This window comes from Calidris pugnax, unplaced genomic scaffold (assembly GCF_001431845.1).
Source record: "Calidris pugnax isolate Ruff unplaced genomic scaffold, ASM143184v1 scaffold39, whole genome shotgun sequence".
NCBI lineage: Eukaryota > Metazoa > Chordata > Aves > Charadriiformes > Scolopacidae > Calidris > Calidris pugnax.
Genome location: NW_015090828.1, coordinates 6,048,301 through 6,062,108, shown reverse-complemented (window position 1 = coordinate 6,062,108; position 13,808 = coordinate 6,048,301). Strand labels below are relative to the sequence as shown.

Here is a 13,808-nt window from a genome sequence, read left to right as displayed (position 1 = left end):
CTTAGATCAGGTTATTGATCAATCTTGTATACGTTGTTTTGCAGTGGGAGGATGAGATGGAGAGGCCAATCCATTACTGCGGCTATCTTCCACTGGAAAGCAATAGTGCTAATGATACAGGTTTTCAATAGCTGATTTATATTATCCTGCAGTCAATAAAACCTCATGATTTTGTCACTGCATTGTTTAAAGCAGTGCTCCCAAATGCTGGCAGGCCCCAAATGTGACCTTCTGTAACACAGCTGCTGTGTTACAAGCAGGTGGAAGCTTAACAAAACCCCACCAGTTCTCCAGGCATGGTCTGGACAAGCTCCTTGCTCACTGGTCCTGTGAGCACCGAGCTGGTATGAGGCTCGTTCCAGTGGGCGATTCCTGCAAAGACGAGCTACGGCTCCACCAGCTTCTCCCCTGCACCATGCTACCCAGGGGGCAAGGGTGAAGGAGTTACAGTCTCTTCCCTGGGCAAATATTGTACTTAAAATCTCAGTGCCTGACTGCTCATTTGGTGGTGAGAAATCCGTGGCGGTGGCTATAAATGAGAGGCAGTAACTGGATCCTGTCTTCCTCCTCCTAGTGATGCGAGTGCTTGCAGTACCACCGAGGAACTGCCCACTGATTCCAGCCCGGTGTGAAGCTCCTGAGGGATTCAGCCGCAGCAGCCAGGAGCTGTGTTTGCTGGAGAAAGTGTTTGAGAAGCTGTATGAGAGCCAGCCTGCATGGTCAGTGGGCTCAGTCCTATCCTCTCTTCCGGTTGTGTTTGACCATGAGAATGGTCACATAAGGATGGACAGTTGTAGCAGGTCAGGTCAGCCCAGCTCGGGGTGTGCTGGTGGTTCCCAACAACCCATCCAGGAGGGAGAGGCTGTGTGTGGACCAGCCGTGCGCTGGGGAGGAGAGTGTGGATGTGGTGTGGAGGTCTGTGTGCTCAGGTGGGCTGACCTGCAGGGACAACGATTGTCTTTTTGGACTTGTACACACTCTGTTTTCACGCAAACATTTCACGCAGATTTGTAACATGCCATAGCTGCCAAGCATCTTTTACACAGTCACAGACTAGTGACTGAAGGATCCACTAATTAAGAAACCCCTAATTACGCTTTTAAGTGATAAACTCTAATAGCTCTAGTGCAGCTGTTGTAAACTATAGAGTAAATTATATCCCGTTGAAAGAGGCTTTAATTACGTATTTATATAACAGACTTTAAGGACTTTGAAAGATAAAAGAATTTTTAGTATCTGCAATTAAAAAAAACCAAGTGAGTAACAATAGAGCTCTTAAACCAATGAAAGCAAGGAAATTCAAAGTTAATCTGAAAAGCTGTGCTGGTACTTTCTTTTACGCTCATGGTGTTCTAATTTTTTGGGGGTTGGTTTTGTTCTTTTTTGTTTTCATAATGGATGAGATAAAGAAGTATTGTCAGCCAGGAGTTTATGTCCCCTGCTCTCCATTTCCTAGCTTTTATAGGTCCATGTACACAATGATACTTTGGCAAACTTTCTGCGGTTTCATTTTTGCAGAAATCCTAGCGAGATGACCCTTATCAGCAAACTTTTCTCCTCGCATCCTGATTTACAGAATGGTTAGTTGTACAATGCCTTTGTGATGTCAGCAGCTCAGAAATCGGTTGTATTGGGCCCTTGGAGACTGTGTTCAGGCCAAATCTAGCCTGCAGGTGGTTGGTGCAGATTTGGCAGCCATTCACCATGCTCTGCTTACCAAGGGGGAGAGGAGGTTTAGATGTATCTGGGACTATTCAGCTATTTGGAGATTGCCCTCTGGACTGCTTTTTTACAGGGCTGAGTCCTGCTCCACTGAAATTGAGGAGAGTTTAGCCCTTGTGCACATGTGGGGCTGGACCAGACTCCAGTCTGTCTACCCTTTAGACATCAGCACTGCTCCTCTTCCCCTGGCTCTGCCTGGCAGTGCCTCTCTTGGTAACCTCACCAGTTCTGTCTCCAAACTCGTATCTGCCCTCAGCCTCCCTCGTTTACCCAGCCCTGTTTGCTGCCCTTCCCTTGCCACCTCCGGTCACAACTAACACTGATGCACTGCAGTGAACAAAAGCCTCTTCACAGAGAAATATTTCTCTGATGCGCCATCCGTTGCCTGATGGGTTTGCTCATCTGTTGCCAATTCTTTTCATTTCTTAGATTGCTGCTCCTCGGGACAGGGCTGTGCCTTTAGTGCCTGTGTGCTGCCACCACACAGAGGATACAGGCGTTAGGCTGTGATGTGCAGAGAGTTCAGTACCTTCAGCATCTCTTAGGAACCGGCCTCCACAGCTGTAAGACTCAGCAGCCCATGACAGCCAAACGAGGTGGTGCTTTTTGCTTATTCCAGCCACATCCAAGTATTTTTATCTGGAAATGTCACAGCAAGGGAAATAAGGAATACAGTTCTCATAGTTAATTTTTATGGCTGATTAATTAGCCCAAAGAGTATTAAATTGTGCTAATGTAGTTTGCCTCTTCGATGCTGTCTTTTGACTTCAATGGAACTAAATACATGCTTAAAGTTAACTACATGCCTAAGTGCTGTGGTGAATCGGGGCCTAGGGCATTAATTAGAACTTGGCTCAGATTTACTTTCAAGGATTTCTTCCCTCCACCTTTTTTTTTTTTAACTCTTCAGCGCTCAGCAGTTTAATTGGTATGCAGATGTTCCCCTTTATTGCTGGCGGAGGCCTCTGTCACTGTTCTGAAGGTACTCAGACATCAAGGCTGGTACAGTGGGCAGGAAGAAACCCCCCCTGAAGGCTTTCAAGCTTTGTGGGAAATAATGATGTATGAGACAGGGATTCCTTTGGAACCTGAAGGGAACATGACAGACAGAATAATATGGGAGGAAAACATTGTCTTCACAATTGAGACTGATGGTCTCATCTTGTCTCCTTGTTATTGTTACCAACCAAGACTGAGATGAGCTTTCTTATGAAGAACTTCATTTCGTGGCAGGTTCTATATGTTGGACACACTGCGCTCAGTGGTAGCTTTCCATCCAAGGTACAGATATTGACAGGCTCTGAGGAACCCTTTGGGGTGGTGTTTTAACTTAAAACCTAAAATTCCTTCCAGCATTGAGATGCGTTTTGTCAGGAATGACAGTTGCAATTTGATAATCTTTTGCCACTTTGCCTGCCTATCTCAAACAGCTAGCTGGAGGGGAGAAACCCGGAGTTGTTGGGGACAGGAGTGTCAGCTTTATGAATCAGCTTTTCTCGCACTTTATTAATTTCACTTTCCAGTGGTTAGTGCATGTTTGCAAAAGACAATTGATTTGTACGGCTCTGTGTAGAATGGAGCAAAGCTGGAACTACAGAAGGAGTGCAAGTTGATAGCAATGCAATAGCTCTAATTGACAGATATCAAAGGCACTTTTAACAGCAACTTTTCTTCTGCTGTTTAGGTTAAAAATGGCCCTCAATTTGTCCTCCGATCACCATATTCAAAAAGAGGTGTTTTCATGAGTATTCATTTCAAATGAATTAGCTGAAATATCAAGCGCTTTTTTTCTCTATACTTGTATTTTCAAGTTAGATGATTCCTAATGCTGTTGTGCAAAGTACAGGAAGATGGCTGCTTCTGAACTCCTCCAGAGTAGAAGCTGCCTTTCAGGGGACACTTTGCACATGTGAGATTTGTGTTAGTATTTTTTGGCACCCACAGTTTCATCAGAAATGCATTTCAGCTAATGGGAGGCAGAAGGACTAATACTCATGCTGCATGTTGTGGGTGCAAAAATGCAAATAGAAATTACACCCACCACGGAAAGGGCTAGGAAAATGTACGTTCCTGGATGGGAGCAGGGCAGGTTAGGAAACATCATCTTCCTTTTACAATTGGCTGTTACTCTTTACATTTCTGGAGAACTGGGATCTTGCTGTTAATCTTACAAAAATAGATGCTGTGGTGAAGCCTCAGGCATGAATAAAATTGGATGTTAATCTTAAAGCAGATTTTTTACAGCTATGCACTCGGAGCCAGTGAATCCAAATGATTTTGGAAACTCTGTGTTTATTACTTATTTAGATCAGAATGCTACGAGGAAAGAGGTCAGTGGCCCAGGTACATATTGTAGCATTTGGGGCTCCTTAAAGTTAAGCAGATGAGTGCAGCAAACATTAAACATCTTTGGCTTGACACAAATAATAGGCAAAGCTGAAAAAAGCCTGCTGACAAGAGGAGTGGGTGTTGGTGGGTGACTTGCTGCAGTTTTAGAGCTGTTAAGTGTAGGTTTTTTAGCATTTTCATTATTTAAAAGTGGAGTGGTAGTTTCTTCACTCCCTCTGAAAAGTTACTAATTTACTCTGAAATACAGGGTAACCCACAATGATTTAACAGATTTGTAATGTGCTTTAGAGTGATTTCAAGTAACAGACACCCTCCTTCTCTCCAAGCTTCCCACTGTCTCCGCTCTGCCCTCGCTCCTTTCTCTGTGTACATCTGGACCAAAATGCAAACCCAGGGCTGCCCCGCGTGTAGCTTTCACCTTTATAGCTCCAGTGGCAACAGGTTGGGTGACTTTGACCACTGGTGTTCATGTAGGTTGGCCTCGTTCCCGGTGTTGAGAAACAGAGGCTGAGTTAGCTATGTTTGCATGTTGGGAATGGCATCCTAGAGCATGGGGTGGTTCAAAAGCTGCTGCTCTGCAGGTAGTGCTGCAGGTGGACAGGCCTTCCTCAGAGCAGCCCTGACCTGCAGAGCCTGCCTTTTGCCTGTCTGTGGAAAGTGCCGAGCGGAGTGTGGCTGAGCAACAGGATTAAGTTCCCCGCATGTTCCTGGAATGCAGTGGAGCATGGCTGAGGACCATGATTAAGGTCCCCGGGATGCTCCTGGAGTACAGGCAACGTGAAGTAATCTGCAGTCCTCTGTGTCTGATTAAGAGCGGGCGGCTGGATTATGTTCCCAAGGGGCTGTCCAACAAGACAGGCAGCCTGTGGGGATGGGAGGTGGTCAGGAGATCTTCTCTGGTTGTTAAACTGAATGGTTCTCAGCTATCTCACACTCCAGCCCGTTTGTGCCTCCATATTGCTGTGCTGAATAACCATGTCTATAGCAGGATGCTTAAACTAGAGGCCCTTTGCATGACTGATGTTTAAATTTAATGGAGCCTCGCTGAGAAGGAGCCAGCATTGCATTTACTCAGAGAGGTCTCTGGTGGTTTGTGGTAAGGAATTGGGACCTGGGCTGAAGCCACAACCTCCAGGACTAAACCACAGAATTTACACAACGGCCAAGGCCTGCCCATTTGCCTTCCCAGCTGAAGGTCTGTGTCACCACGCATCTGCTGCTTTTCTCTCTGCTCCTGTCATTGCTGTTTGAGAGAAGAATCTATTTTGCTCAATACAGCAATGTTGTCTAGCATCGTTTAGTTTTATTAACTGCTGATGATTTCTCTCTGTTCAGTGCATCCATGGGTTTGTTTAGTATCAACAACCAAGGGTAGAAATACCTGAATGGAAAGGTAGATGGAAATGCTGGAAAGGTTCTAGAGGACTCCAGGGTTTCTTTTACTCTTTTTTGTTTCACTGTTCTAGGAGGCCTGGAGAACACTTATCCATTCATAACAGAAACTATTCAAGATTTATGGCCCTGAAAGGTCACTGTAAGTGACCACACTTCTGGTGTGACTGGTATAGATCACGTCTTCTCATCTTCTGGCAAACTTAAAGGAAGAAAGCTTTTGTTACAGGGAGAGATGGTAAGTTTGTGCACCCAACCTCTATTTGCAAGAATGTTTTGCTATGAAACCTTTCTTCTGGAGGGTTGAGCCAACTGCTTTTGATCTGGAAGCTTACAGTGTTGGGTAAGCATGGCCATATTAGGCGGATAGATGTCATCCTTGAGGATTTGCACATGTAACTCTCCTTGACTTGAATGGGAGAAGGGCCAGAGTTTGTTCGCTTTCACTTTCTGTCACTGACAGAAGTGAATGCTGTTCTACAGAAGCTATAATTTCTTCTTTTCTTCCCAAGTAGATGATGAATAAAGAAGGCCTGAACTGAGTATAGATATTCTTATATTTACTTCAAATGAATGTAGCTCATAACTCTTATTTTAGCACCAATCTGGAACACTACTGTGAACAGATTTACAATGTCTGCCTGTTCCTTACCTTGGCATTCTGGCATTTCTGTTCATTCTTGCACTGATACTTGGGAGTTAATGAAGCCAAATGCCTGAAAGGTGAGTAGGTAAAAGGTAGATACTTTCATATACAAACCTGTTCCCTTTGTGTGCTCCATAATCTTGTTTTAGTTTTTAAATATGGTTTTATTCTTCTGATACTAAGGGTCTCAGCACTGATTTTTGTTCTGGTATGTGTGTCATCAGCGGAGTTATTAGCTGTGCTCCAGTTGCGTGGTCCTTTGTTGCTGGATTGAAAGGATCTACTAACTTCAACCTTGTGTTTTTGACTAGACACAGAAAACCTTTACTGTGTTTATAGAAGAACAGATTTAATCTGGAAGTCATTGAGAGAAACCAATAAAGGACTTCCTTGATGTGATTTTTGGAGTTACTCTGTGGAACTGAATTGCATGTTTTCAGGTATTGGACATAAGGGCACTTGAAATCATAAAGAAGGTTAAGTGTAGTTATAGGTCGGTCAATTATGTCAGTATATTGAAGTGATATGAAATATCTCTTTGATTTCATGGATAGTGCCTTACTGTATATACTTTACTGTAATAACATGATCCTTGGTATACATTGATGATGGTTTTAACTTTTTATTAAGTTTGTTAGTAATCCAATTGCCTTGAAATACCTTATGAAAAGTATGTTTGTTACAGAACACAGGCAGTTGCTATCTGCCTAGTGTTATCTCTGTTGCAGTGACTTAAGAAAACACATTTGGAAAAAACATGTGCCAAGCAGAGATGGTTGGGGTTTTTTTTTTTGTTAGACTTGCTGGAAACATTCATCAACAGTTGGAGATGTGGTCTTTCAACTATATTTCTTTCACCCAGATTATATGCAAACTGCAAGATTCTTCAAGCATAAAGTCATATGCCAGGAATATGATATTAGCGTTTCTTTTAATAGGAATAACTGGAGTAAGTACCTTGTCTGGTGAATTGCCTTCCTTGTCATTCATCACTGCATACCATATTTGTAGAACTGCAGCAACTGGAAGGAAAATACTGGAAAGTGTTTCTATAATTCGAGCTGGATTTGGCAGAGTTCTGCCTTTCTGGAAAAAAAAATATGCTGGTTTTGGTTCTTTACTTTGCCATACCTTTTTTTGCTTTTGTACTGGAATGAAAGAATAAAGGTGAGCACTAGATAAACTGAATGCACTTTGGACCAGACTTTGGAAATCTCTGCTCTGACACACATTTTGGTGTTACTTTTTCTTGGGGGACATTATTCACAAAATGTCAGAACATATTCTTCCAATAAAATTTCTCATGGTTTGACAAATGTTTGGATAAATTTCATACTATCTTATCAAGTAGGCACAATAGTTCTTTCTTGAGGAACTGAGCTTAAATGAAATGCTGATTTATGTTGGTGGGATAATAATTAAAACTACAGATCCAAATCAGTGATTTGTTATTCTGTTGCAGGAGTAGGCTGAATCAAAGTCTCTGTCAACAATTAGAGCTGAAATACTGAATTAACATACCGAAGAGTAGCGTGTCAGGAGTATAGTCTACTTGGGACAGTGTTGAGATGTACCTTGCTCATAGAAGCTCTGGAAATGTGAGACTTGGACAAACACAGCACATCCTCGGTCTGCAGGGATGTTACTGCTCTCTGAGCTTGTTCTTGGCTGATGGAAATCTGCCCAGTATTGGGTGAGTTTGGTAGAACGGGAGACAGTCACAGCTGCTCTGTTAGGATGGCTTAACGCTTTCTTGTGGGGCAGGATGCAGCCTCTGTTCTCTTTTGTGTCTGTGAAACTGGTATAATGTTAATTAAATCGTCATCAGGTTTCATTAGTGAAGTCCCATAAAACAAAAAAGGAACAGTTCTATAGTGACGCTAAAACTTAGTATGTCATTTATACTAAGTGAGTGAGCAGAGATCAGTAGCCATGAAGACACTGCTTTTCCAGAAATAGGAAATATTTAGGTAAAATATCTATATAAAATCTGAACAGAAATTTTTTTACTGCCTGCTAAAATCATCACCCCTTCCCGTCTAAATAGGTTTGATTCTCTTGATGAGACCCCTGCACCTTCACCTAGATTCCTCCCTGGCTATCTGTGGTGAATGGATCTGACCAGGGAGGGAATCTTGCCCACTGAATTCCTTTTCTTTCTGTGCAGTTGAATGAAAAGCGTGTGTCTTTTGAAGAACAGTGACTGAAAGAAATATTGATGACTGCAAGGGGATCTACAGAAAAGGGTAAGAAAATTACTCTACTACAACAGGGAAGACAAAGGGGCTTTGTTAACTCTTTTTTGTAGGTTGTATATATTAATAGTAACAACTAAAGTTTTGTATTTTTTCAGAGAAACACACAAGGCTTTGAATTGTATTGTTTTAATTGCAGCTAACTGAATGAATTAAGTGGAAAATCGCACACAGTAGTTTGATTGTCTAACTCTCTGTATGTGAGGCTTTGGGAACAGTTTGTTATTATAAAAGAACAGCACTAACAAGAAATCAGCCAACATATAATTGCTAGGCTGAGGGGCAGTTTGGGGAAATCTGATATTTATTTTTAAATTATTAAATAAAAGCACATAATATGTGGATCATCTCTCTCTGCCTCCGCACTTCATACTTACTCATCTTCCTAAATTTCATGTTCTCTAGGACATTGTTTCTTATAACCAGTGCAGGCATCAAATCCACCCACATCCAGGAGAGGAGATGCCTGTGTGTTTGTTACGGTGGCAGTTTTGGTTAAGGGACTCATCTAGGAATATGAGCCTTCAGTTCAAGGAAAGGACTCTTGACCAGACTTTTAAAGGGTTTTTTATGTGCCTAAAATACACATGAGCACCTGGGACTCTGCTCAGGTAGCCTAAACTCTGGGCAGTGTTTCCTACTGACTAGGTACCTTTGGAGATTTACAGCCAGCCAGTACCCTAAATAGGAGGAATTAAGAGCAAATAGGCAGTGAATTTGGGAGGGGTCTCAAAAAGCATTGGTTATATAATTACCATTAGTTTTGGTAAGAATGAGGTAACTTCTTATTGTCCCTTCTGCTTTTCTCTGCACCCTTAGTGCCTTACTACCTTGGGAAACACAGCCACTTTGCAAGACATGGAGAGGAGGTAGATGATAGTTGGACTCCCCAAGAAGGCAGAATGGTACTTCATCCTCAGTGGTTTTGGCTATCAAATACCTCTTCCAGCTCTCCTGGGGGATGGAGTTGCAGTTCTTTCCTTCAGCATAGATTTGTGGGTTTTTTTCTAGGAGATCTGAGGTAACCATTATAGTTGATCCAGCTCTTCACAGCTGTACACCATTTCCTCTCCTGTCTAGGCAAGAGCCAATAAACCAGAACTATTAGGGATTAGCTCTCCAAGGCTTTCTAGCTGTTTGTGAAGAGCATTCTCCCCTCCACCTTTCCCTTGGCCGGTGAGGAGGTGATTTCTGGGGATGTGCACAGCCCAGGTTTCTTGCCTAGATTTCTTCTTAAGTGGCAGCAGTAGGTGCAGGTGGATGTGGCACTCGCAGTCAGGTACACAGTGCAACCAATAATAGTCTGTATTTCAGAAGACCCAGTTCCTGACGAGGTGCATTGACACATAAGCAGTATGCACTCATGTAACAAATGGGTGGGTAATGTCCTGGCCTCACAAGCCAGATATGTGTCCTACAGACTGGGAGGCCCTTTGTGTTCTGCACTGGAGAGTCTGGTGATGGCAAGGAGTGCCATCACCTGGGTAGCTGGCACTGCTGGACACGTCTTTGGGCTCACTATGCTGCTATATACTAATAACATTCGTGCTGTACAAACAAAACACTTAAGCCACTTAAACAGTATTTATGCAACTTTAAAATGGTAGAGGCTTAATTTTATGACTTCATCTGCAGGCTTGTTATAACTTACATGTCTATACTGAAGTGAGATGAAGGTTATATCACTAATACTGGCTACCAACCTAGCTGCTGAGAGACTGTGTTGTGCAGAAGGTGCTTGAGAGGTGGAACTGGGCAGAGTTTCGCTTTGCACAGCTCTTGCCAAGAGTTGTTTGGTATTCCTGTCACTGTTTTTTGAAGTTCAAAAATATTTTCCCCCAAATAACCTATTTTTCTACAAGAGAACACAGCTGCATTTATGAAAGGTCTTGGCTTTTACAGTAAATCTGGTTTGTATAGTTTCCTCTCTATATGTACAGTGCCTGCATAATTACCAACAGTCATAATGAAAAACATAGTTTTGTTACATTAGCTTTCAACAGTGGTTTTCAGTAATTTAGAAAATATTGGAGCTACTTCCAACAAAGGAAAAAATCAAAACAAAGCAGCTTTGAAAATGTTGATATACTCAGGGGAATAAATAATTTTTAACCCTGTTCTGTCATTCTGTCTGTGATACTAAAACCCATATAAAGCACTCTTGATTTCAACCAGCTCAACAGGAGTTAGCGTAGGGCTTTCACCCCACTCTGCCCAGCTTTGGAGAATAAATCTCAGCCATGCTCCTGTGTGGCCTTCAGTTGGGTTTTATGAGACAGCCTCTATTCAATGCTGCATGCACTGCCAAAGCCGTATTCGCTGTGAGAAGTATCTCACCTTCATGGCCACTCTTTTTCCAGCAGGACATGGAAAAGTTGCTGGATTAAATTCTCCTTGATCACAAAACTGGTTGTATTGGAGGCAATCAACATACACGGCCTTTCAAACCCCTGAGAGTTCACAGTATTTAAAGATAAGAGCACAGCATTGCCAGGAAATCTGTCTGGTTGAGGCCCACAAATAACTTTATCAAAAAAAGGAATCTTATTTTTGCCTGCTGCAGATAGAGGGTTCATCTCAAAGCAGCCTAAAGTTAAAGATGGATAAAGCATCTGATTCAGATCACGATATGAAGGAAGATTCGGGTTAATTAGTATTTATTCTGAGTTTACAGTTATTCCTTTTGGCTTGAGCTAACAGGCAGGAGTTGGAGCCCCATGAAGTTGCTGCTTCTGGTGGGAGAGATGAATGAGATGGTCTTTGTGGTGAAAACTGGTGTGGGGACATGGGTGTCATTAAGGAAGGCTGGCCATTGCCCCTGGGCTCCGTCAGCTTCAGGGAGGGTGCCTGGAGAGGCGGCTCGGTGCCAGCAGGGAGGACCAGCTGTAAGCAGGGACCAAGGTGGCCCATGGGCCTATGGAGAAGTGCAGGGGTCCCGGGTCCGACCACCACCGAGTACCCCAACACCTCCATACCCACACATTGGCCACCTATCACCCTTCATGGCTGCAGGGAGTGGTTGCACAAGGGTGAGGTGATAGCTAGCCAAGAAATTCATCTCTATTTTTGGGGGCAATTCTTTGACTTTGCTGAGGGTCTGGGAAAAGGCAGCCCCACGGTGGGCGGGCTCTGGACCTCCTGCCCTGCAGCTATAGGGCACGGCCTCTCTTGCTGTGACAGGATTGGCTGGCTTCTCCCAGTATGTGAGGCTATTGGTATAAAAGGGCTGCAAGGGTTAGTAGTCCACTTCTAAGGAGCTCAGGAGAGGAGGGTTGGGCTATGGATCTTCTTAGGGCTTGGAGCGAGCCTAAAGTGGATGCAGCTGGGCGGCCTTTGCTGTGGTGCGGCTGGAGACCAGGCAGCGTATGTAGGTTTGTGACTCTCCCCTACCCTCCTTTCTGGAAACATTTGCTTTAAAGTCTCAACAAAATCTAAGTTCAATTCTCTTAATGTAATTTTGGTTATCTTTCTTCCTCATCTGCCCTGTGGAGGAGCTGAGAAGGTGCTGGCCCTTCCTGGCCACCTCAGGTGGGCCACTGAGTTGAGGCTGAGTTTGCGGGCCTTACCAGTGCTTCTTTTTACAGGGACCTCACTGAGGAGATACTGGGTTGAATAGAGCTAAAATAGCACAAGTGGTACTTTCTGAATGCAGGTTCACTCGCGGAGGGGTGGGAAAGGACTCTTGAACTTGCACATAAGCAAAATAGATGTTAACTTTGTCTCTAGAGAGACTACTGAGCGGTGAGCTCATCAGCTGCCTGCTAAATAAATGCTAAAAGCACCTATTACAGGATTTCTTGTGCCATCATAAAGAAACTACTAAAAGAAAAGCAAGAATAGTCATAATTAAGTAGCCAACTTAATTATGGAAGTTTTAGTATGTCCTGCTGTGCTGGTGGTAAAGGCCTATTACCAAGGCTAAGTCCAAATTGGATCAGGTGTTTCCAATGTCGTTATCTTCTTGAGTATCAGGTGTTCTAGCAGTGCAACAAAGCGTGTGGGACAAGCAGCCCAGTTCCTTGAGAACTGGCCTGTGTTGATTCTTTATCAACTTTGGCCACCACTTACCATCAGCGTGGCATCCTTATACTACTCTTATCTATGCAAAGGTGTGGGTAAGTGGGCTTGGATATTATTAAGGTGGTTTAAAACTGGCTTTGTTCTTTGTTTCCCCTTTTCCTGCTCCCTTACCTTGGTCTTAACTAAATGGCTGAAATGTGTGTTCAGTAAATGCCTCCAAATCACCTCTGTCTTTTGTTTGCTTGCAGAAAGAAAAGAACAATGCACCTAACTGTTACCCCTGTGATGGAAATGTGAGGACAACTATGAATTCACAGAGAACTCCAAGCTGTATGGCAGCTACAGGTAAGCTCAGAAATTAACTTTTATTATGGAAAGCACAAAGCTTGGAAGCAGCTTATTCTTGCTCTTTGTGCTAACTACTTGAAAATAAAATCAGCTTTATGCTGTATTCTGGTAGTCTTTTCCACAGGCTAAGCAGGTTCACTGGACAGAACTGAATTTGTGGTTTGTTGATGTGATGAGGCTGGATGGGCAGGTGTGGTAGATTGGGTTAGGTGTGTCTGCTGCCCTGGAAAGCATTTCAGCTGGATTGCAGTTTTGAGATGCTAGAGTTGAATCTTCCCTTTCCTTTTTTCTTGTGCTCTTGGACAGGTGGGACTTGAAGTCTAGGACCTCAAGTCTACGGGCTTGGATTATTAATTCCTGCTCTTTGTTGTTCCAAAACGATGGTAGTCCTCTTTCAGCCTTTACACTGAGTCTGAAAGCTCTGAATGAGTTCATTCAGAGTTCACAAACCTATTCCAGGGCTGAACATGGACATAGTTGTCAGTATTAAGGTCTAATTATTATAGCTGGTTTTCTGACTCTGACTTTCTTTTAATATAAAATGTATAGTTTTATGCTTCTCTGAGCTGTTATCTTAGGCTTTCTACAGATTAAGGAAGACTAAATTGAATGTTGGTAAACTCATACTAAAGAGGATGTGGTTGAGTTCACATTTTTAAATACTGCTTCCATTACAAGAATTGGTATCTACTGCCTTCCTAACTGATGGCTTCTATTCTGTACTATAAATTTGTGGCAGTGTCTCTGGAATATATTTGTAAATATATTTGCTGTAATATATTTGCCAAAGTTATGTATTGAATAATTTCTCTGTTTCCAGCATGCCTGAAATGACCTCATAGAGACTGTAATTAAAAATGAATATGCTATGGTAATTGCATGTTTCTGTCAGCCTTTTAACACCTTACTAGGAAACACTTTTTCCTGTTTTATTATGTCTTCTATTTAAATTAACGTCATTGACATGAGAAAAATAAGCACATGTACTGAAGGGGACCGGCTAAAACTATTCATTTGTGTTAGAATATTATGAAGCATTTTCACACTAGAAACCATTATAGAGGCCAAAGAATCCA

At 42.8% G+C, this 13,808-nt stretch overlaps 1 long non-coding RNA gene across 1 annotated transcript; it reads left to right on the top strand.

The window, feature by feature from the left end:
* The first annotated feature begins 7,733 nt into the window (after positions 1 to 7,733).
* On the top strand, positions 7,734 to 12,688 carry LOC106887142. Its single transcript, XR_001411813.1, has 3 exons — positions 7,734 to 7,802; positions 8,277 to 8,355; positions 12,633 to 12,688. It is a non-coding gene; the product is annotated as an uncharacterized LOC106887142 (long non-coding RNA).
* The last annotated feature ends 1,120 nt before the right edge of the window (positions 12,689 to 13,808 follow it).